The sequence below is a fragment of the Ochotona curzoniae genome, unplaced genomic scaffold (assembly GCF_017591425.1).
Source record: "Ochotona curzoniae isolate NIBS_2020 unplaced genomic scaffold, NIBS_Ocur_1.0 scaffold_3208, whole genome shotgun sequence".
Classification (NCBI taxonomy): Eukaryota; Metazoa; Chordata; class Mammalia; order Lagomorpha; family Ochotonidae; genus Ochotona; species Ochotona curzoniae.
The window spans coordinates 19,799,025-19,821,447 of record NW_024467106.1 but is presented as its reverse complement, the minus strand read 5'-3'; the positions used below and the strand labels follow the sequence as shown (position 1 = coordinate 19,821,447).

The 22,423-nt window shown below is 44.2% G+C and overlaps 1 protein-coding gene and 1 non-coding gene across 2 annotated transcripts in view; one reads left to right on the top strand and one right to left on the bottom strand.

Moving 5' to 3' along the window:
* The window catches only part of LOC121172437 (paralemmin-2), a 138,898-nt gene that overhangs the window by 31,849 nt on the left and 84,626 nt on the right, over positions 1-22,423 (top strand). The window lies entirely within an intron of this gene.
* Positions 11,064-11,170, bottom strand: LOC121145211. The gene has a single exon (XR_005881988.1). It is a non-coding gene; the product is annotated as a U6 spliceosomal RNA (small nuclear RNA).

Below are 22,423 nucleotides of genomic sequence, written 5' to 3'. Positions count from 1 at the left end.
AGTCTTTTGAAAATGTTACATATCTTACAATCTTTTTAACAATTATTTTACTTATTTGAAAAGCAGAATGAGAAAAGAGACAGATCTTCCATCTGCTCATTCACTCTCTAGGGGCTGGACTTTGGAACTCCTGGGTCACCCACAGGGCTGCAAGGGCTGAAGTAACTGGACAGTTTTTTACCACTTTCCCATTGTTTTCATATTAGCAGAAAGCTGGATTGGAAGCGGAACAGCTGGAACTCAAACTAGTGCTAATGTGGGATGCTGGCATGATAGGCAGGGGTGTAATCCGTTACAGCTAATGCCAACCACTTCTGTATACTTTTTTAAATGGTGAAGATAGCAGTTGAACTACTACCTCTTATAACTTCAGGGTTTGTAGGTTTAATAATATGGAAACTGCAGTGTGGCTCCTTTTGAGCAGAGGGAAAGTAGTTGAAACAGGCACAAAGCATATTCAAGGCCTCCAGAAGTGGCTGGTAGTGTCTGTGTACTTTTAATTGGGTGCTGGCTATAAAGTTGTTTGTCTCATAAGAACTCTTTTAGCTAAACATTGATTTTACGATGTTTTCAGTATCTGTTTTTAATAAAAAGGCAGGAAAATGCAAAAATTTTTGATCAGTCATAACACCTCTTTAATTTATAATCCTGTAAAGGAAAATCTCAAAGTGTGAAGGAATGATGGTTTTGAAACTTTATTTGATCCCACTTTCAAAGCAAGACTTAAAGAGCTACAAACGCCCATATTGACAGGCCTGGTAGCATCATTAAGATTTGAACTTTGATGTTCTCTATGGCACAGCCTTCCCCTCCCCAGCGCTTCAGAGAAGTCTGAATTCAGCACTACACTTGGAAAATCTGGTTGCCATGGAAATGATCACGTAGGTTTCAAGTTCATTTTTGTGATCAGTCGGAGGAGAGAACCATGAATTACTGGAAATTCATCCTTATCTTTTAAACCTTTTTTACAGAGTTTCAAGTTTAGGAACATTACATTTTGTTTGAGAAGTGATGCATTCCTAACTCAGAAATGCTGACATGTTGTTTCATCCAAATATGAAACCCCCTACAGAGCATTTACGGGACATGTAAATGCAGGAAATGAAGGAGACAAGTCAACACAGGTTGCATTGGTTTTTAAGAAAGATTTATTTGTGTTTATTTGAAAAGCAGAGAGAAAGATCTTCCATCCACTAGTTCATTCCCTAAATGGCCACAGTGGCCAGAGTGGAGCTGATCCAAAGCCAGGAACCAGGAGCTTCTTCCAGGCCTCACATGTGGGTTCAGGGACCCAAGGACTTGAACCATTCTCCATTCTTTCCTAGGCCATAAGCAGAGGGCTGGATAGGAAGTGGAGCAGCTGGAGCTCATACTGACACCCATATGGGATGCTGGCACTTGTAGGTAGAGGATTAGTTTGCTGTGCCACTGCCCCAGCCCCTGGGATTATAGTATTAAATCCATCATTGTTGGTGTCCCAACTACATTTCTTCAGGGCATTTAAAACTTCACCTGAAAGAAAGTTTCAAAAAGGATTTCATATTCGTAGAATCCAGATGAAACCCAAGGGAAAAAGCAATGTAATTGAAAGACCCAGGGTCATTCCTGAAGTGCATGCTGGGTTTTTGTGATGGCTTAGGGACTCTGTGGGGTGGAGGGTGGGATCACCAGGTAGAGCAAGGGTCCTTTCCTTGGGTCTCAGGCTGGTAAATGAGGCTGGGATCTGGTCAACTTGATGTTAGGACTCTGTTCATGTATCTTATTTGTTTTTAAAAATATTTATTTGTATATTTGAAAAGGAGAGGGGGAGAGAGGCCAGGTCAATATCAGGAGCCTAGAACTTCATCTGGATCTCCAACTGGGTGATGGTGTCCTGAATACTGAACCATCACCTGCTGCCTTCCGAGGTACATTAGCAGGGATCTGGTTCCAAAGCATGGCAGGCGAGACTCAGACTGCCAAACGAGTTTCACCTGCCATGCCCCAATGCCAACCCTCATGACTGTCACGTTATTACGAAAGTTTCTGTTTCTTCAGGAGTACGTGATGCCAGAAAAACAACATGTGCCAGGGCCAGTTCCTTCTACATCCATTACCGAGCCCTTCCTATGGTTTACACACACATACACACACACACACACACACACACACACACACACACACATAGATATACACACTTACAATTTTTAAACTCTGAATTATGTGTGCATTTTGTATGTATATATGCACATACTAAGCTCTTTCCTCTCTCTGTAACTATAGCTGTCTATAGTAGAAATCAACCATCATGATTCATTTGGAATCGTGACACCTCCAGCTGTAAAAATACATTTTAAAAACTGTTAAATTTGAATAAGAGCATTGCACAAGGAAACATGAATGATATTGTTTAGTTTAGCATTATTTATAGTGATAAAAATTGGAAACATTTCAACAGGTTAAGCAGTGACATGTGATGTATCAGAATATGGAATATTATTCAGCAATTAGAAATGGTGAAATCAGCCAATGGGAACTGACATGGAAATATATATGTACCTACTAATACCTGTAAACAAGTAGAGAAGGGGCTGGGAAATTTAGAGGGAATGGATAAAAAGCAGTTAGGATATTTATTAGAATTTTTAAATATCAAAATTATACTCAAATACAAATACAATTAAAAAATTTAAGCTGCCCAAGTGTATACTTCATTGGAATTTGCTTTTTTATTGAAGATTTATTTAATTTTATTTAAAATACAGAATTACAGAGAGAGAAATCTTCCATCTCCTTTTTCACTCCCCAAATGACTGCAACAGCCAGAGCTGAGCCAATCCAGAGCCAGGAACTAGGAGCTTTTCCCAGGTCTCCCATGTGGGTATATGAGCCCAAGGACTGGAGCCATCCTCCACTGCTTTCCTAGGCCACAATCAGGGAGCTGGAAAGAAAGTGGAGCAGCTGCTACTGGAAGCTGCACCCATATGGAATGCTGGCACTGCAAGGCAAAGGATTACTATTGTGAGTCATTGCACCAGCCCCAGGATCTGCTTCTTACAAGTCATTTTACACCTCCTGGGAGTACAGAAATTGATATGATTGGAGTTTCCATGGTCGCGTGAATCCTTGAGCTTGTTGGCACTAAGTCTGAAGTTTAGGGGGACTCATTCAGGGGAATCCCCTCTACTGTGTCTGCCTGAGTTGTTCTGGAGATGGGATGTTGTCATCTCATTCAGTGTGTTTGGTTATTTACTTATTTGTAAAATGTATTTGTTTTGAAGTATAGAAAGACACAGAGACAGAGACAGACAAGTAGAGATGTTCCATCCTCTGATTTCCTCCCCAAATGCCTGCAACAGTTAGCATTTGCTCAGGGCTGAGCCATGAGCCTAGAACTCCATTTGAATCTTCTATCTGGGATGCAGGGGCCCAAGTATTTAAGCCATTACCTATGGCCTCCAGAGTGTGTGTTAGCAGGAAATTGGAACCAGAAGCATACAATGTGGGATGCAGGTATCCCAGGAGCATCTGAACTTCTCCACACTGGGGCGCAGTCTCGGCCTCTTTCCTGCTACCTGTTTGCCCTCGGCAGAGGAGATGAAATCATTCAGGGTCAACAAATCTCCAAGTTTCTTGGAACCTTCAAAGAAGATGCTGTCTTCCCAACATTTCTCGTTCAAGGTGCTAGTCACTGTAAGGGGCAGTTACTGCTCTTTGGACTTGAGATCTGGCTTGTGAGCTGATCTTATGGTCCAAGACTTACGGTACACTAGGCCTACTCCTTCAGTTGTAGACCTGGAAGGCATCTATGGCATGACTTGAGAAAGTGGATTTGATGTTCCCTTTAAGCAGCAGTTTACACAGCATCCACTGGCGGCTCTAGGAGTCTGGTTTTCATTACTGAAATATTCTGTCCCGGAGCAGCTGTGGAAGCTGCCTGGATATTTCAATTAGTGTCGCCTGCTGGAATTCATTGACTTCAGAGTTTGCTGCCTGAAGTGACTCCCAGCAGTGCTCTCCACTGCCCCAGGAACTCCTCTATCGAACGCAGCATCCTGACTTAAGTTATTGAGAGCATCTTGTTCCACATTCCCAGTTGCAAATCATTTCTAAAGTGTCCCTTGTCCCCATTCTGAGCATGGATTCCAATTCCATCTCCTGGCACTGTCAATCCAAGCAGTAGCCTAATGAACTGCCAGGGGAATCAGGCACAACCTTAAAACTAGGAGTACCTGGTGTCTTAGTCTGGTAGCAGGTGCCAACTCATTTTCCTTGAATGGTGGAGTGAGGGAGCATTTGCTGTTTAATCTGGTCGAGTGCACTCCATCCTGCCTCCACTCCTTACACATCCTTTCTATCTGAGCTCCGGTGAGAGCTGAGGTTGGGAGGCTTCACTTAGAAATCTCTTGAAGGGCCCAGCGCGGTGGCGCAAGTGGTTAAGGTCCTCACCTTGCACGCCTGGAATCCCATATGGGCGCCGGTTCTAATCCCGGCAGCCCCACTTCCCTTCCAGCTCCCTGCCTGTGGCCCAGGAAAGCAGTTGAGGATGGCCCAGAGCTTTGGGAACCTGCACCCACGTGGGAGACCCAGAAGAGGCTCCTGGCTTCGGATCGGCATAGTATCGGCCATTGCGCTCACTTGGGGAGTGAATCATCGGTCGGAAGATTTTCCTCTCTGTCTCTCCTCTCTGTATATCTGCCTTTCCAGTAAAAAAAAAAATAATAAAAATAATAAAGAAAAAGAAATCTCTTGAAGACTGCTATTTATTCATACATTCATTCGACATCGATTGTTGTAGACCATGCACTAAGCAGGGGAAAAGGCACGCTCCTGCTTCATAAGACTTCACACCATGAAAGTAAAGTTACTCTGGGGTTGGTTTAGCCTGTTGTATAAACCAGTAAATGGACAGTGATTGTCCTTTGTCTTCTTACATCAGGAAAGGGCCAGTGGCCTCACGCAATAAGCACTCCTGTGTCCCCTAAGGCCTCTACCCTTGCTTCCCCTTCATCTCCTGCCTGGACATTACCCCAGCATCTGCCTCAGGTCTTTTCTTAAATGATCTTGTGTTTAAAACACAAAATGCCACATTGCATTGATTATAATGAGCACATTGTAACTACAGGTATTTTTTTTAAAAAAATGTAAAAATAGTTTTTCTTAATTTAATGTTTTTCCTGCTAGACCTAGGTGCCTTTCCCTTATTCATCCTCTGGCCATGCAGCTTAATCAGATTTGAAGAGTAAAATAATACCAGACTCATTGTTGCATGATACATGAGAAATGTATTATTCAGGAGCTGGGGGTTCTCAGAAATAGAGCCCAGATTGAGCCAGCCTAGGTAAAGACAGGGGTGAGTTCTAGGGTGAAGATGTGTCTTATAAAATCAAAGCCAGAGCTGGGACTGCACCCAGGGGGAGTGCCAACAGGCACTGGAATGACTTCCCTGCCTTTTACCTCTGCCCATCTCCCTTATCCATCCTTCCTTCTTTCCTTGCATCCGTCTCTCTCCCCTCCCATCTCCTCTCCTTTACTCTCCTTTATCTTTCCCCTCTGTCTTCTTCTCCCCTGAACTCCTATCTCTCTTCTTCACTCCTTTTCATCCTCCCTTCCTTCTCTTCCCTTTCCCTCTCCTTGCTCTCTCCTTGACCCTGTCCTTCTCTCCCTCTCTCTTTCCTCTCTGTCTCTTCTCTATTTTCACTCCTTCCTCTTACCCCATCCCTTTCCTACCTTCTCTGCTTTTCTGGTCTTTGTTGTCAGTCAAACGCAGCTGCCCCACAAGCCTCTTTTTCACTGTCACAGGACCAGCCACATCACAGAGATACCCTTTAAATCACTTATGGACAGAGACCAGGGCCATATTTTTCCAAAGCAGATCCTGGGGGGTCACTCTACTAGTTGCTGCTTAACATCTGGAAAGGGGGACATTTATTGGCATGTCTGTCTGGTCATAACCACCAGTCTAGAGATGGAGGGATGGGCCTTGCTCTGAACCTGAAAATGAAACCCATAATGAAAAGCAGTATTCAGCCTCTTGGCTGTCTGTCTTAGCTAAGGTGTCCCTGCCTGTCCTTTATTAAAAGGAATTCACTGACATAAAAGAGTGAACTGTCTGGCCTTGTAAGGTTCTAGTCACTGGACTCAAAGAATCCTGTGCTTCTCAAATAGATGAGAAAATTGATGACCACTGTTGTCCTGGGGTGATTGGTGTAGGAGAATTCCAGATCTGGGCAGAATGTAACTGCCACCCATATAATCCCTATTCCTGCTGGAACCCACTGGGTCATCATAACTTCCCTAAAGAGTGCAACATCACTGACCAACCAAAGAAAGGTCACGAGCTCGACTGACCACAGGGAACTTGGACACAAGATGATCATGCACTTCTCAGCCCCAATTCAATCTATAAGAACATTCTCCCCTAACTTCTTGGGAAGCCTCAGGAATACAGCAATAACTGCCTGGCTCCTTGCTCTGGCCTTTGCAATAAATACCTGCTTTCTTTAATCAGTGATTGACTTTCTGCACGTTGGGTGAGCAGACGCATTTTGGAAGTTCTACAGCAATCCCTGCAAACAGTTTGGGATGTTGTTCAGCAGCAAACCCGAGTGGGAGAGAGCATGTGGCTGTGACTTCAGGACTTGTCTGGAGGGAATCAGCCTTGGACCTGAGCTTAATACCTGGATCCAGTCATAACACCATCATTAAATAACTTGAGAATCTTGGCCAGGTTCTCACACTGGCTGAGACTCCACTTTCTGTTAACTTGGAAATCACAGAGGCACTGCTCTATGATCTACAGGGGCTGTGTTGTAGGAAGGTTGAGACAGGTGCTTATCGGTCTAGAGTGAAATCATGTTGCAAACTGTGGCTGCAGATTTCAAATGATGAAAAAGACATCTACAGAAGGGATATACTGGCCCATTTCCTGGTGTGTGTGTGTGTGTGTGTGTGTGTGTGTGTGTGTGTGATTGTGTTGGGGGTGGACTTTAAATGCTTCATACAAACAAATATATTTGTGTCATGATTTTAAACAAAGAAACATGCATTTTTAAAATTATTTATTTATTTGATTAAAAGGCAGAGTTATACAGAAAGAGAGGGGAGAAGAAGAAAGCGAGAGAGTTCTTCCATACACTGAGATTCATTCCTCTCTTGGCCCCAACAGCTATGGCTGGACCAAACCTGGAACTCTACCTGGGCTTCCCATGTGGAACCAAAGGGGAACCCATCTTCTGCTGCTTTATCAGATGTATTAACAGTAGTTGGAATGGAGTTGGTGTGTTCATATGTGATGCCAAGTGTTGCAGTTCAATCTGTGCCCCGCAGCATCGGCCCCGATAATGAATCGTTTCTCCCCAGTATTCGCTTGTTACAAAGCTTTTGAAGCATAATTTTTTATGCTTGTATCACAAAAGTTTCCCAGGCCACCAGCCTGGAGAAGGATAAGGTGGGAGTGTCAGGACATGCCACTTTCCAGTGCCCTCTCAAACTGGGCTTGTTTGTCGTCATTCATTGCTGTGGGTATTGCCTGGCTTCCTGCTTTTATCTGTTTCAGGTTGCTTTTCACTGCCGCTCAGTGAAGCCATTTGGATTCAGAAAGAAGCAAATGTGCCAGGAGTCTCCCAAAAGTTCATGGAACATGGCACGTGGTTAAAAACACACACACACACACACACACACACACACACACACACACACAGAGAGAAAAAGCATGCATTTTGTAAAAACTTTTTCAAGAAAATAAACTTTAACTTCCATGTTTTCCACAGACTTTTTGAAATGGCCTCAAAGGATATGATAAGATCTAAAAATAGGCTTCACAAATTGTATCTCTTAAGAAACTTAATAGCCATGTCTGCCACATGGTGCCTTAAAAATGGAAAGTCACATCTCTGGGATGCATGGGTTTGTCTTCCTTTTGTCGTTATTACGGTTGATGGTGCCTACTTTATGCAAGGAGAGCAGGTTATGGTATCATTATTAGTTGCCAGACTGCAGCAGTATGCTCCAAGATGATCTGTGGCTTAGACTTTAAAGGGAAACGTGTTTATGTTCCCAACTCAGTCTACACATATCTTTTAACTCATGAGAGTTAAAATAAATAAATAAATTAGTATTCATTTCCAACAGATTTGGGGGAAAAAAATCTTTGAAGTCTAGCAATGAAATAAACAGAACTCAATAATTGAAGGGGAGAGGCATTTTTTTGTTTTCAGGAGCATTTGCTTGAGGTGCATTTAGTCAGGCACTAAAGGGGCAGCTGTTTCGTGGAAATGCTAAGACATTCTCAAGGGGATTCTTGGGCACCTCAAGAGTTTCAGAAGATGTCAGTTCTTTATTGTCTGTAATTCTCTGGGAGAATATATTTCATGTAGTTTAATTACTTCAGTTTACTTAACGATTTTACTAGTATTTGTCTTTCCAAAGGGAGATAGAAAAAGAAATTTCTCTGAAATAAATGGAAAAAGGGGGAGTCAGGAGAAAGCTAAATAAAATGTGAGTAGTGGGGAGAGAAATCGTGTAAAGATGGAAATAGGGGGAAATAAGAGTGGATGTGTCTGGCAGTACCTGGTCTTCCCATTGAGGATGATGGAAGATGAGCCCACACGAGTTTACACACCTTTCACATATGTGCATAGTTGACTTAAACAGCATGATCCGGTTCTAGTTCAATGTTTCTGCAAATAGCATTCCTTCAGACATATGATCCCCTTGATTGATTATGACCTGATATAAAAATTAAAGTCTTGGGCCCGGCGCGGTGGCGCAAGTGGTTAAGGTCCTCGCCTTGCACGCCCGGGATCCCATATGGGCGCCGGTTCTAATCCCGGCAGCCCCGCTTCCCTTCCAGCTCCCTGCCTGTGGCCCGGGAAGGCAGTCGAGGACGGCCCAAAGCTTTGGGAACCTGCACCCGCGTGGGAGACCCGGAAGAGGCTCCTGGCTTTGGATCGGCATAGTATCGGCCTGTTGCGCTCACTTGGGGAGTGAATCATCGGATGGAAGATCTTCCTCTCTGTCTCTCCTCTCTGTATATCCGCCTTTCCAATGAAAAATAATAAAAATAAATCTTTAAAAAAAAAAAATTAAAGTCTTTTATTTGGTGAGCAATGAACAACCTTATAAAACACTAGTTTTTACTCACAATTAAAGATTGCTAGCAAAAATCTGCTAAGTGAATTCTAAAGTTCTTTCTGAGGACTGTAGTTAGTTGTACTAAAAAGTAAGATTCTACCATGTAGCTTGCATGTAAATGGTTGTGATTTTAAGGGAAAGAAGTAGGCAGGACACAGAATGCCCAAAGTGGGCAGTAAGTGAAGAGGCTTGAGAACCATTTTTCTAGGAAGGTGATTCTCAGTTCTGACATCAGAACTGTCTGCACACTTTGGGAGACTGTGAATTGCTGATCTCTTCTTTGATCTAGTAAATGTGCATACACACTCTCCCTGGCAGGCTTTGCCTTCCTCTCACTGACTGGCACTGATTCACATGTCCACCCCAGGTCAGTCCATAGCACAGGGAACTGGATAGGAAGATTCGGTTCCTGGGGGTGGGTCATTGTACTTCCTGCTTTACAGTGTGTGCAATTTTAGAGGCAAAAAGAGAAAATAATGTAGACAGAGTAGAGTTCATTGAGAGCAAGCAATAGTGTGAAGAGCCCCTGGGTTAATTCATTCACACAGGCAAGTGTAAAATCAGCCTTATAGAGTCCTTGCCTATTTGAATGCCAAATACTTTATATGTTATCATCCTTTAAAACTTGTGTCATTTTTATGAGATCAGTAGTGTCCTATGTATTTGATAGATTAAAATACCAGGAATTGAAAGAATTTGGGAAATTTCAGTTAGATCCACTTTCTACAATAGAGTATCCAGACATGATGTCCTTCTTCTTAACCTCTATGTAAATCTGTTTTTGTTTTATTCTGTTGTGGCAAATGACCATGCTATCTCCCCATGAATAATAAGGTATGTCCTACTACTGTTTTCTGAAAGTGGCTTGACCAAATGTTCCTACTCGCTGAGTATGTACATCAGACATGGAGTGGGTCTGTGTGTCTTTTCAGGACTTATCCACTCAAGTGGTCTTTGAATGCAGTGTTGTCCAACCTACTTCTGTTTTGTTCATGAAGTGTTGGCTGATGATTTATTGAAAATGCAAACAAGTGATCCATTCATGTGAGTTCATGATTGTTTGTAAGTAATAGCTTGCTTCTTTGCCCAGCTTCTACATCATTTCAAGTGTGCTCAATAATTCAATAATGATAGGTATATAGTAACTCTATTGAGATGTAGTTGTGCCAGTAGCCAGGGATATATGTTAGACTGATTCATTTTCTCACAAATGGGAATTCATTTAATCAACAGGATGAATTCACATAGATACACTAAAGCTCCTCTTAAGAGATGTTGATTCATTTGTTGAGGTGGATGAGTGGGTTCATGTGTTCTGCTCCTATGGAAAGAATACAGTGATATCAGCATACAAATCTAATAATGGAATGTGAGTCGTTAGACACTGACCTAAAATAAGCTCAATTTATTACAGTTAGAAAATGAGTCTTACAGGAGCCTTGCCAAAAGTTGATTTCTGTGAATAAGCTCTTTCATCACAGATTTTCAAATTAGGCAGAAGAAATGATTCCTTTTATAATACCTTAGTTAATGATTTCGTAGGAGTTTGCCTTCTGCTTCAGTTGTAACTCATGACTTACTAATTGACGTAAGGAAGAAGTGTTGCTTACTTATATAAAGAATGTGTTTAAGGCAGTAAAATGCTTTATAGTTAGTGAAATTAGACTTGGTTGTTCATGTAGACTGTCTTTGGGATGCTCCCCTCAGGTCTCTGTTGCTCTGGTGAGAATATACCTAGTTATGTCACCTCCCCTATGTTCATCATCTCCCAAAAACCCATCCTTTTCATTCCATACAATTGTGCCTTTTGTGCCCATGTGTTTATTGTCTTCTCATCCACTTTCCTGGCTAGACAGTGACTACGATAATCAAGTTCACTTACTTTAAAAATAAAGTCAGTGATTAATTTTGTATAAGTAGGCAATGCAAAATAATTTTTAATTTTATTTTTTAATGTAGAAGGCTTCACGAATTTTTATGTCATCTTTGTTTAGGGGTTATGCTAATATTCTCTGTATCATTCCAATTTTAGTATATGTGCTGATAAAGTGAGTGCAAAAGCAAATCTTGATTTGGAATTCATTGTGTAAATACTTAGCAGAAATAATTAAGATAAGCAAACAAAACAAATAAAAACAAAAAACAGCTGAAAAAGACAAGATTGGGAGAAGGGAAGTTATTTTCTTCTGAAGTAGCTTGGCTGATTGTGCCTAAGCAGGTGCTGTGGGTGAGTAGGAGGTGGGAGAGTTCTGTATGTGCTGAAGTCTCTTCCAGCCTCTATTTGTCATTTTAATGCTTAAGGGTGCAGATATAATTCTCACACTTCATGGCCCCCAATCATAGGCTAACTTTCTTTACCTGGCAGTCAAAGAAGCTGTGAACTGGTTGCTGGTAGGAGATAATGAGGTGACTGTGACCTCCTTGTGAGATGGTGCTATTGCATACTTCATGGACATTTTAAGGGATTCTGGGGGCTAATTTTGATTATAGGTGATTTTACCCTTTTACATTGGTTGGAAATGGAATATAGCTTTATTTTTTAAGACATATATATAATATGTATGTGCCACACAAAGTGACAGACAGGGAGAGTTACAGACAAGCAGAGACAGAGCAATCTGCTAGTTCACTCCCCAAATAACCATACACTAGCCAAGATTAAGCCAGGCTAAGGCCGGGAGCTAGCAGCTTCATCTGATCTCCAGTGTGGGTAGCAGGGTCTCTCGAAAAACGAGCCCTCTTCTACTGCTTTCCCAAATACATGAGCAGGGAGCTGGATCAGAAATGGATCAGCTGGAAACCAGCCAGTGCTCATATGAGATGCTGGCCTCACAAGTGGTGACAGCTTGTTGTGTTGAAGCGCTAGTATCTGAATGTGACTTTCTTAGATGACACAGAATCTGCTGTCTTGGTAAACACTGCATATGTGTGCATGGGGGACTAGAGGCCCAAGAGAGGATCTGCCTGACTCACCAAACCAGGGGATGGTGTGACCAACAAAATGCTTGCAGGCCTAGGTTCCAATCTTAGGTCCAGCTGAAGGCAGCCTGTTGAGCCTCAGTTAGAGAAGAAGAAAAAGAGCCCTTGAGAAGAAGGAAAGAATAACATTAGCCCAGGCTGTGGTTGCAGTCACTAGGGAGAGTGGAGTGTTTGTTTAATTTTAACTGCAAAGTCCTGGCCAATAATTCTAAACCTGGCTTGGAATAACAGAATGGCCTTGAGGGAGGGGAGGGAAACAGAAAATGCCTGCTTGTTCTTGTCTTCTGTACTGTGTGCTGTGTTTCATTTTTAAGATGATTTTATGGGACCAGCTTTGTGACACAGTAAATTAAACTGCCTTCCACAATGCCAACATCCCATGTGAGTGTTGGTTTAGACTTCCGGCTGCCTCACTTTTGATCCAGCTCCCTGTTAATGCTTCTAGGAAAGCATTGGAAGATGGTCGATGTACTCAGAGCCCTGCTCCTAACATGGGAAACCTTGATGGAGTTCCAGGACTGGCCTACTCCCAGTCATTGTGGCCATTTAAAAAGTGAACCAACAGATGGAAGATCTCTCTCTTTGTCTTGCTCTGTCTTTGTCACTCCACCTTTCAAATAAATAAAGCAGACCTCAAAATTTATTTATTTATGTGAGAGAAAGAGAGAAAGGGTTGGGAGGAGAGGGGGAGAGAGATACTGGTTCATTGTCAAAATACCTGCAATAGCCAAGATTTGGCCAGGCTGAAACTAGAATTCAGAAACCACATCTTGACATCCTACACAGGTGGCAGGACCCGGGTATTTGGGCTATCTTCTGCTGATTTTGTGGTGCATTAGGAGGGAACAGGATAGAAAATAGAGTATCTAGGGTTCAAACAGGCCCTTCAATGTGAGATGTGGTTGTTGCAAGCTACATTGAGCTATAGTGTACCACAATACCTGTCCTGCATACAGTGTTTCATACTTATAATAATCTTCTACCTAAGGAACAAATCACCATTTACCGGTCTCTCGCCTAAAGCTCAGATCCTACTATAGGTGCCATTGGCATTGACAAAGTCTGTGCTAGAACCCAGGCTTGCCTCAGCCTGTCATTTGTGTGGTTCCCCATGAACCTCTGGAAGGCAGCAAAGAGTGGAAACTGGCCGCGACACCTATGTGCTGCCCAGATTTGGCTGGAATGTCAACTTTAGAAGTTGCAAGTCAGAAGAATGGGTGGGTTATGAGTCTCTGGGTCCCTAGATCCCTGAATAGAAAACCAGCTATTGTAATAAGGAGCTGTTCAATGAGATTAGGTTTTTCTGCAGGGATTTGCTCTGCAATTTTTCCTTTCTCCCCACCCCCAACACACACACACACACACACACACACACACACACACACACTCACTCACTCACTCACATGGTATATGTGTTCTCCCAGTTAAAGCTCTCTTTCTCCCTCCTGCCTGTAGCAACACAGTCTCTCTGAGGCTGAACTTTGCCCTGATGGAGGCAGTATATGGTGAGGACTCGGCAGTTAGCATCTGGAGAGAGAATGAGGGAGAAAGAGAGAGGGTGGGGAGGAAGAAAAAGGTGGGGAGAGAGAGAGAGAGAGAGAGACTTCTTTTACCTTTATGCTTCCCACAATTCCTAGCACAAGGATTATACAAGGGTGAGGTTTGGGGTGAACTGTGACCAATACCATAGATGACCAGGTAGTATTTTGATATCACCGCCTGTCCTGTTGGAGGAACACATACTCATGATAAATCAAGCCGAGATGACTTTAAACATGTCAGTCACACATCTACCACAGAGCCGGTTCCATGCGGAACTATTTGCTTTCCTGGGAGTTGCTTTCCAGCTTTCAGATACTGGACTTTCCCTGGGTGACCTCAAACCAGGGGCCAGAATAAGGAAGTCTACAAGCACAAAGCCCTCTTACATGCTTGATAAGCCCAGCATTTCTTTTTTTAATTTTATTTTATTAGTGTTGTTTACATAATTGAAAGAGATATATGTCCATGTGGTCCACTAATAAGGGTGGGAAGGGTCGAGGCATGGAGAAAGGTGGGTGGGACAAATGTTTCCAATTTTTTTCTTTTTCTTGTGTATCTGTGGGGTGAGGGGAGAAGGGGAGAGAGTCACTCCTTGCTGTCAAACTACATCAGCACCTGGGGATGGGGGTTGGCCACTTGATGTCATTTTGGAGATCCTGATGTAGGGAAGATTGCTTAGAGGGTGTTACATCAATGGTTTTTGGCAGTTCTGAGACATGACATTGTTGGTTTCATTGCTCCAGGGTTGAGAAAATGTTTCCAAGGCCTGTTGGTTGACCATGTCCACCTTAGTGCAGCCACACACTCAGGGATATGCTGCAAAGCTTGGCTAGGAGAATAGTCCAGCCTGTTCTGTTTTCCATCCTTTGGTGAGTCATTCAAACTCCTCTGTTGGCCTAAATGAGCTGGCTTTCATGTCTGCTGTGTGCATCTGGGCAGCCTATCCACTGCACACGCATCAGCAACTGAGAGGCCCAGTTCTGATATGTGCACTCTAAGGTCAAACCACATATCCTGTAATCTTTCCCCATGACCAGAGTTTGAGTCCAGTGGTCCATCTGGGTAGTCACCCAAGAAACTTGACCTGGGATGACCTCAGACCTGACTGGTGTGCAGGAACCAGTTCAGTTCATCATCTACATCAACCTATGCACACATTGGTGAATGCAGTTGCCTAGTCAGTTCTGCCCTCAGGCCCACCTCCAGCAAACCAATGGGTCCTGTGACCAAGCCCAATTCAGCTTTCTACAAACCTAGCCCTTATATATATATGAGTGAGAACTGCAGCCTAGTCAGAAAAAACCCCAATAACTGTCACCAGGCCCTCTCTCAGCTCTGGTTCCTGCACATGCTGCTATGTATGGCAGACTGGTCTGGCCTGTCCCACATCCCATCAGGCTTTCGTACGCACCTATGGGTGTTGCAGTTTAACTCAGCCCAGTCCACACCCAGACATAGTCCACATGTGTGTCGAAGGTACTACTGCCTTGTCCAGACTGGCCCACCCCCAGCCCTGGCTATTATGCTCAGCAGGGTAACCTCAGCCTGGCAGAGGAGTGCCCACAGTTTCCCTTCTAGGCCCACTGCCAGTGCCAGATCTTGTACTTGCCAGAAAGTACTATGTTCCAACCTAACAAGACTTGTACCCAGTCCCTTCACTTGCTGATGAATACTATGCAAAGCCCAGCTGACCCACACTTATTTTGGCTCATGCATGCACCAGCTGATATGGTGGCTCAGCCTACCTTACCTTCCACCAAACCGAGCTCACATGCAGGCCGATAAATGTTGCAACCCTGCCCAGCCTTGTCTGTCCCTAGTCTCAGCTCTCAAGTCTTCCCAGTGGGAGCAGTGGTCTAGCAGGAAATTCCTTGAAACTCCCTTACTGGGCTGTCCCCAGCCAAGGGTCTTAAGCAGGGTCTCAGACTGGGTACTAGGACCCAGTCTGGTATGGCTTGCTTAGCATTCACCAGTGGGTGCTACAGCCTGATTCTGTTTGTCCTACCCCCAGTTCCAGCTCATGCTGGTGGGTGCTACAGCCCCCATTTCCAGTCCTCATGTGAACTGGTGGATGTTACAGCCCAACGTAGCTTGGCCTGCACTGCCCAGCCAGGTCTCCCTCCAAACCCAGATCACATGTATGCCATAGGCCAGCCTAGTGTCGAGTTCCCCCAGCCTCAGCTCCCATACTCACCAATGGGAGCTGTGACCTAGTAGAGGAATTCCACAAGTTCTCCCACCAGGCATACTCTTAGACCTGGATCTCACATGTGCTGGTGGTGCTGTGGTTCTGTTTGGCATGGTCTACCCTCAGTCCCATCTTTTGTGTGTGCTGGTGATGCAGTGGTCTGGCCCACCCTGAGACTCAATTCTTGCGTGTGCCTGCAGGTACTGCAGCCTGAACAAACCCAGCCTTCTCCCAACCCCATTTCCCATGAGTTTCAGTGAGTTCCATATTCATGCCTAGCTTGGTGTATCAGCAGCCCCAGCTCTTGCGTAAACCAGGGGGTACTACAGTTCCACAAAGGTGAACCCACAAATACTCTACAAAATGTGCCCCCAGACCTTGTTATCTCACATGCTGGGTGGTGTCATGACCCAGCCTTACCAGGTCTATCCCCTGCCCTGACACTCACTGGGATGTACTGTGTTTCAGCCCTGCCAGATCTCCTAGCGCTAACTGTCATGTATGCCAGCAGGCGGTGGGTTATGCGACCTAGCCCAGCATAGGTCTCCCATGTAGGTGAGTGCACTGGTCTGATCCCAACATGCCCTCAGGTTTCATTCCTCTCAATCACTTGATTTTAGCTCTCTTGTTTACCTGCAAGCACAGTGGCCTGGTCTGTGGAAGCCTCCCAAAGTTACTTCTCACCTATGATTGCAGTGGTCTGGTCCTTAGAATCTCCCAGAAGTCATTCTACTTCTATGTAATACTCCCTTGGTAGTCCCTCTCCCACACATCCCCAAACCTTCTTCCCTAGGCAATCCATAGCCCCATACCCGGTGTGGGCCCCAGATCTGGTCTTCTGGAGGCATGATGTGCCAGTCCCCAGCATTTCGTGATAATTGTTGGAAAATATTGAACTTCACAGTGCTTAAAATAGTCAGCCCGTGTCTCTGATGAGCCAACTGTTTAAGTCAGTGTGGAACTCTGTCTTTTAGATTGCTGAATTAATCTTTTTTTTTTTTTTTTTTTTTGGTTTGGTTTTCTTCTTAGTAGAAAAAAAAGATCTCAGAAATATCCATTTAGGGTGTCTTCAGCCTTCAGTTGCATTTGAAAAGCCAATTATTTTGAAGCAGCAGAGCCTTACAATTTCTACTTGAAACCAGCTATCTAGAACATAAATATTTCCTTTTGGGGGGGAAATACTGACAGATTCTTCTGCTTCGTTCCAAGCCGAGTGTCCTACCTTCACTCACAAGCGTCATGACAACAGAAGGCTTCAGGAACTGGCAGGTTGGGCAGGAGTGAAGGATGCCGCTCCCTGGTCCTCAGGAGAGAGTGGACATTGGCTTTCCTGCTGCTGGGCAGTTTGGGACTCCAGCTTTGCAGGATGGTGAGTCTCGCTGTCTGAGTGCAAATCAGGTACTTACTAGTAGGTGAGAGTCACCAAGCGAGACCGTGGCTCTAAGCCTCAATTTTGCTCTCTGTAAAATGGGAATGATGAAAAGGAAGGAAGTGAATCGTGTGTGCCAGCACAGCGTGAACGGACACTAAGTGGTCAGTGATGTCTGCTGTCAGCTCTTTGATCCTTGGCTCCTGAGGGCGGCATTCATCTTCTGCCGGATGAGATTCTGAGGCTGACGGACTGCCATTTTCAGAAGCCTGCTCTTATTCTAAGAGCATTTGATTATTTGAGAGACATAGAGGAAGATGGAAACAGACAGTGAGAGCACACTTCCATCAGTGGGCAATTTGAGAGTGAGCCAGTGGGTGTGGGAGCTTGCTCTCTCTCTCTCGCTACCTCTCAAATCGAAAAGTCCTTAAAAACAGGGCAGTGCTATGGTTTAGTGGGTAAAATTGCTGACTGTGATATCAGCATCCCATATTGGCATTGGTTTGACTCCCAGCTGCTCTACTTCTGATCTAACTTCTTGCTGTTGGTCTGGAAAAAGCAGCAGAAGATGACCAAAGTGTTCCATGGGCTCCCACCCATGTGGGAGACCTGGAACAGGCTCCTGGCTCCTGGCTTTGGCCGAACCTAACCCTGGTCATTAGGGCCATCTAAGGAGTAAATCAGTGGATGGGACATCTGTCTGTCCCTCTGTAATTCTGACTTCCAATTAAAAAAAAAAATCTTTAATAGAAAAAAACATAGGGAGATGTTTGGCAGAGTGCTGTTAAGACTCCACTAAGCCGCTGGCTTTCTCACACACATCCACCTGGGGAGTAATACACTCTGTCAGTTCTGTCAGATAAATAAAACAGATAAAAACTATAAATCACTCAATAAGTAAAGTTATGTGGGGCAGATGTTGTAGTGGGTTAAGCTGCTGTTTGGGATGCACACATCTCAGAGCAACAGACTGCTGGTTCAAGTCCCAGCTCCTCCACTTCCAATCTAGTTTTCTGCTAAAATGCCTGGAAGACAGCAGGTAATGACCCAAATTCTTGGGTCCCTGCCACCTGTGTGGGAGACCCAGATGGAGTTCTCAGTCCCTGGTTGTGACCTGATCCAGCCCTAGCTGTTGCAAGAATTTGAGGAGTGAACCAGTAAATCAACTCTCTCTCTCTCTCTCTCTCTCTCTCTCTCTCCCTCCCTCCCCTTCTCTCTCACTCCTTCTGCCTTCCAAACAAACAAATAAACACATAAATAAATATTGGAGGGTAAGGAGCAAGAGCCATGACAGCCCTGGAGTTCTTGAGGATGCATAGCACATGGTGTGTGCTGATATGTTGGCAGCCCAGCTGAGGACAGCCTTCGAGCAGAGTTCCACGGGTACTAGAGATGTTCAGAACATGTGAGCACAGAGCTGCTTCTCACTGCCCTGTCCTTTAATGTCCTCCCGACAGTCCCAGCCTCTGGTCTATGATCTCAGCTGGTGTAATGACCCTCTGGAAACTCAGGGATGTTCTGAGTGTGATTCATTCATTCAGAAACTCTCTGGTCTTCAGTGGAAGGGACTGCCTGGCACTTTACAAGAAGTTTATCATCTGTCCTCTGGACTTTAAATGTTCACTGTACCTCTCAGTCACTGTGACAATCAAGAAAAATAAATCTGACCATGCATTTCTAGACATTCTCTAGGCCTTCACCAGATGCTCCTGCCACAAGTTGTGGATCTGTGTCTAGTCCAGCCTGTTGTGCCTGACCCTGTAGTTGTGTTACCCCTTTAAGTGATCAAGCCCTTCCTGGAGTGTGCTTCCATAGAACTATACTTTAATTGTATGAACACTTCACATATATGAACACAAAATTAACTGGATTTAGGAACAACCAAAAGGAAAGAAACATCACTTGGTAGTAGCAAAAAAAAAAAATCCACTAGGATCTAGTTAGCACTATGCTAGGATTTAGGAAGTCACTTTTTCTATAAAGAATAACACCGTTCTTTCCAGGGCTGCTCAGGTCTGGGTATTAGCAGGGCTGTGTTGGTAAGTGGGTTGAGAAGCAGCATGGATGGAAGTATTACGTTGTGTGGAGCCTGATGCTAACCTGTTGCGTTGTGAAGTTCTTGACATGCAGTTGAAAACCCCTCGGAGAGCGGAAGGAATTGCAGGGTCTGGGTTTGGGTGAGTGCCACAGGTCTGTGGGAGCTCACTGTGCTGGGAAATCAAACAAGTGGCAGCCTCATTCCTTGTGTATTACAAGACACCAGGAACTGTGCTGAGTTCTGTGAAGGACACTGAAACCCCTCACAACAACCACGGTTTCAGCATCTGAAGGTTGGGGAAACCTAGGCTTAGTGTCAAGGTCATACGTAGAGCTGAGATCCTATCAGCTCCTCCAGAGCCAGAGCCAGGATTCCTTCTTTAAAATGATTTATTTATTATCCTTATTTTATTTTAAAGGCAGAATTACAGAGAAAGGAGAGAGAGGTCTCCCCTCTGTTGGTTCATTCCCCCAGTGACTGCAACATCTGAAGCTAGGCCAGGCAGAAACCAGAAGCCAGGAACTGAGTCTCCCATATGGGTGGCAGGGGTCCAAGTACTTAGACCATCATCAGCTGTCTTTCCCAGGCTATTAGCTGTAAGCTGGATTAGAAGTGGAATAGCCGGGACTCAAACCAGTGCCCATAATGGATGCCAGTTGCCTGGTGATTTTACTTGCTACACCACAGCACCAGATCCCAGAACCAGGATTCTTAACCAACATACCATCATGCTTCTCACCCAACCCTGTCTACATTCATCCCTGTTGTTATTAATTTTAGAATTTGGCCTGGTCCTCCTAAATGTCACTTCTTCAAACGTGAGCAACACTTCTCATCTAAGTCTTCCACTTAATGCCAAAAGAGGTCTCTTAGATTCCTAAACTATCACATTCTCCTGGCATCAGGGGCTTCTTTGCTGCTCAGACGGGCCTGTTGGAAGCTGGTGTTGCACAGGGAGTTGGAAGACAAGCAAGCCATAGCTTGTGCCCACGTCAGAGGGATGGAAGGGGAGGGTGGAATCCAGAGGATGCTGGAGCCAGCATTACTGAGTCTGGGTTGAACCCCATTGGAGAACTGATTCCCCGGGGGACGTGAGCACACTCTGACCTCAGTTTCTTACATGTAAGTTGGGGAAGCCTCGATCCACTTGCTTAATAGGGTTGTTGTGACAGGTCAGCATAGTGCCCCAATAGAATCAGACAGGCGAACGCCTCTGGGAGCTGCACAGGACAACCTTCTAAAGTGTAGGCAGAAAATGCTGGCATTTCTGTGTGTTTTTTGCTATATAGGAAATTAAGTTTTACTTGTACTTCATATATAGCCAAAGTCTGGCACCTACCCTGGACTGCATGTTCTGGGCATGTCCTCAAAGAAAAGAAGGATATGGGGAACAGGAAGGGCTTGGCAGCTCCATCCTCATTTATTCTTTTTCAGGGTGTTTGACTGCAATTTGCCTTTTCAGAGAGAGCGAGTGTTCAGAGTACATTATCTAGTTTAGGTAGAGGCAGACTCTGCCAAAGCAAAGAAATTGCTGAAGGACGGTTTTGCATAGAAATCGTGAATTAAAACCTAATTAAAAGTTAAGATGTGCAGTGAGCACACAAACCAAAAATGATGGAGCTGGGACCTCTCTCTTGGGAGGAAGGGCGTTTTAGTTTTGTTTTTATTTGAAAGGCAGAGAGAGAGGAGATTTTCCACTGACTGGTTCCCTTCACCAATGCCCCTAACAGCTGATGCTGGACCAGGGATAGGACTACCTGAGCCATCACCTGCTGCCTCCCAGAAAACACATCAGCTAGAGCTGGCTTCGGAGCATAGCCAGGACTTAACCCAGGATCTCTCACATATGATGTGAACATCTCAGTCTGCCTCTTAACCACTGCACAAAATGCGCACACCTGAACCGACATTGTAGCATGGCAGGTTAAGTCACTGCAGTTTCAGCATCCCATGTGGGTGCTCATTTGAGGCCTGGCTTCTCCACTCTCAATCCAGCTCCTGCTCCTTTCTAATGATACTGGGAAAGTAGCAAAGGATGCTTGGGCCCCTGTACCTATGTGGGATATCTGGGTGAAGCTCATGGTTTCAGCCTGGTCCAGCTCTGGCCATTGTGATTTCAAGAGTGAACCAGCAGATGGAAGATTGATATTCTCTCTCTCTCTCTCATTGTCTCTAACTCTTTCAGATAAATAAATATTTTTTTTAAAAAGTGATCAATCCTGAGATGGAGTTTTATATATCATCCCCAATAAGACATAAAAGAAAAGACAAATTTACCATATCTGACTAGAGTTTAATCTCAGAAGTTCAACATTATTAAGAAGCCTTTTTGAACAAAAGATTCACAGCTACTCTCATTAATAGTGTCATTGATATATTACTGATTTTGTCTGCCTATTTTGATACCAATTCTGCAGTATACACATTTGTTGTGTAGTGCAGGTGCATCACTTGTATTTATCTGTTGTGTACTTATGTATGAGATATGTAGCCAAAATATTGTACAGAGAAGGATGTGGGGAAAAGACTGCTATGCTAACACTTGTGGAGGGAGGAGGCTGCCTGCTACTTGAGCCACTGACAATAAACATTCACTGCCATGTTTTTCCCTGCTGAAACAGAGTTGATGGTGCCCATGCGGACCTTGTTGACAAAAGGAGGGGGCTGGATTTCAATCTGGAACAAGGTGTATCTGAAGCTAACAGCAGCCATTCTGCGCTAAGCCTGGCCCTATGCCAGCTGGTCGTGCTGAGTCCCGGGTGTTTGTAGAAGCCAGGACAAGGCCGGCTGGCTGCCCGTTTGGCCCTCTTCTGTCATCACTACACAATTGTCATGGTCCTGGCATCTAATGGCCTAACGTAGCCAACAAGCAAAAGCCAGGATTCAAATCTGTAATTCCTAACCCAAGCAATCATACACAGTTCTAGTTGGCTGTACACAAAAATGACCTTTTTTTCAGATTTGGCTGTGCATTTGTTGGTGATTGTAAATACGGGATATAACTGTTCCTTTCATTACCAAGAGCTGTAAGCAGAAGCTAGCATGTACTGGTTGAATAGTATGCCCATCCTTCTGCTAAGCACATTTTAGAATTATTTAATTCTTACAACAGTTACATGAAGTAAATTCTTCCAGTAGCTCCATTTTACAGATAAACAGACATAGATTAGTAATTTAAATGCTTTAACACTTA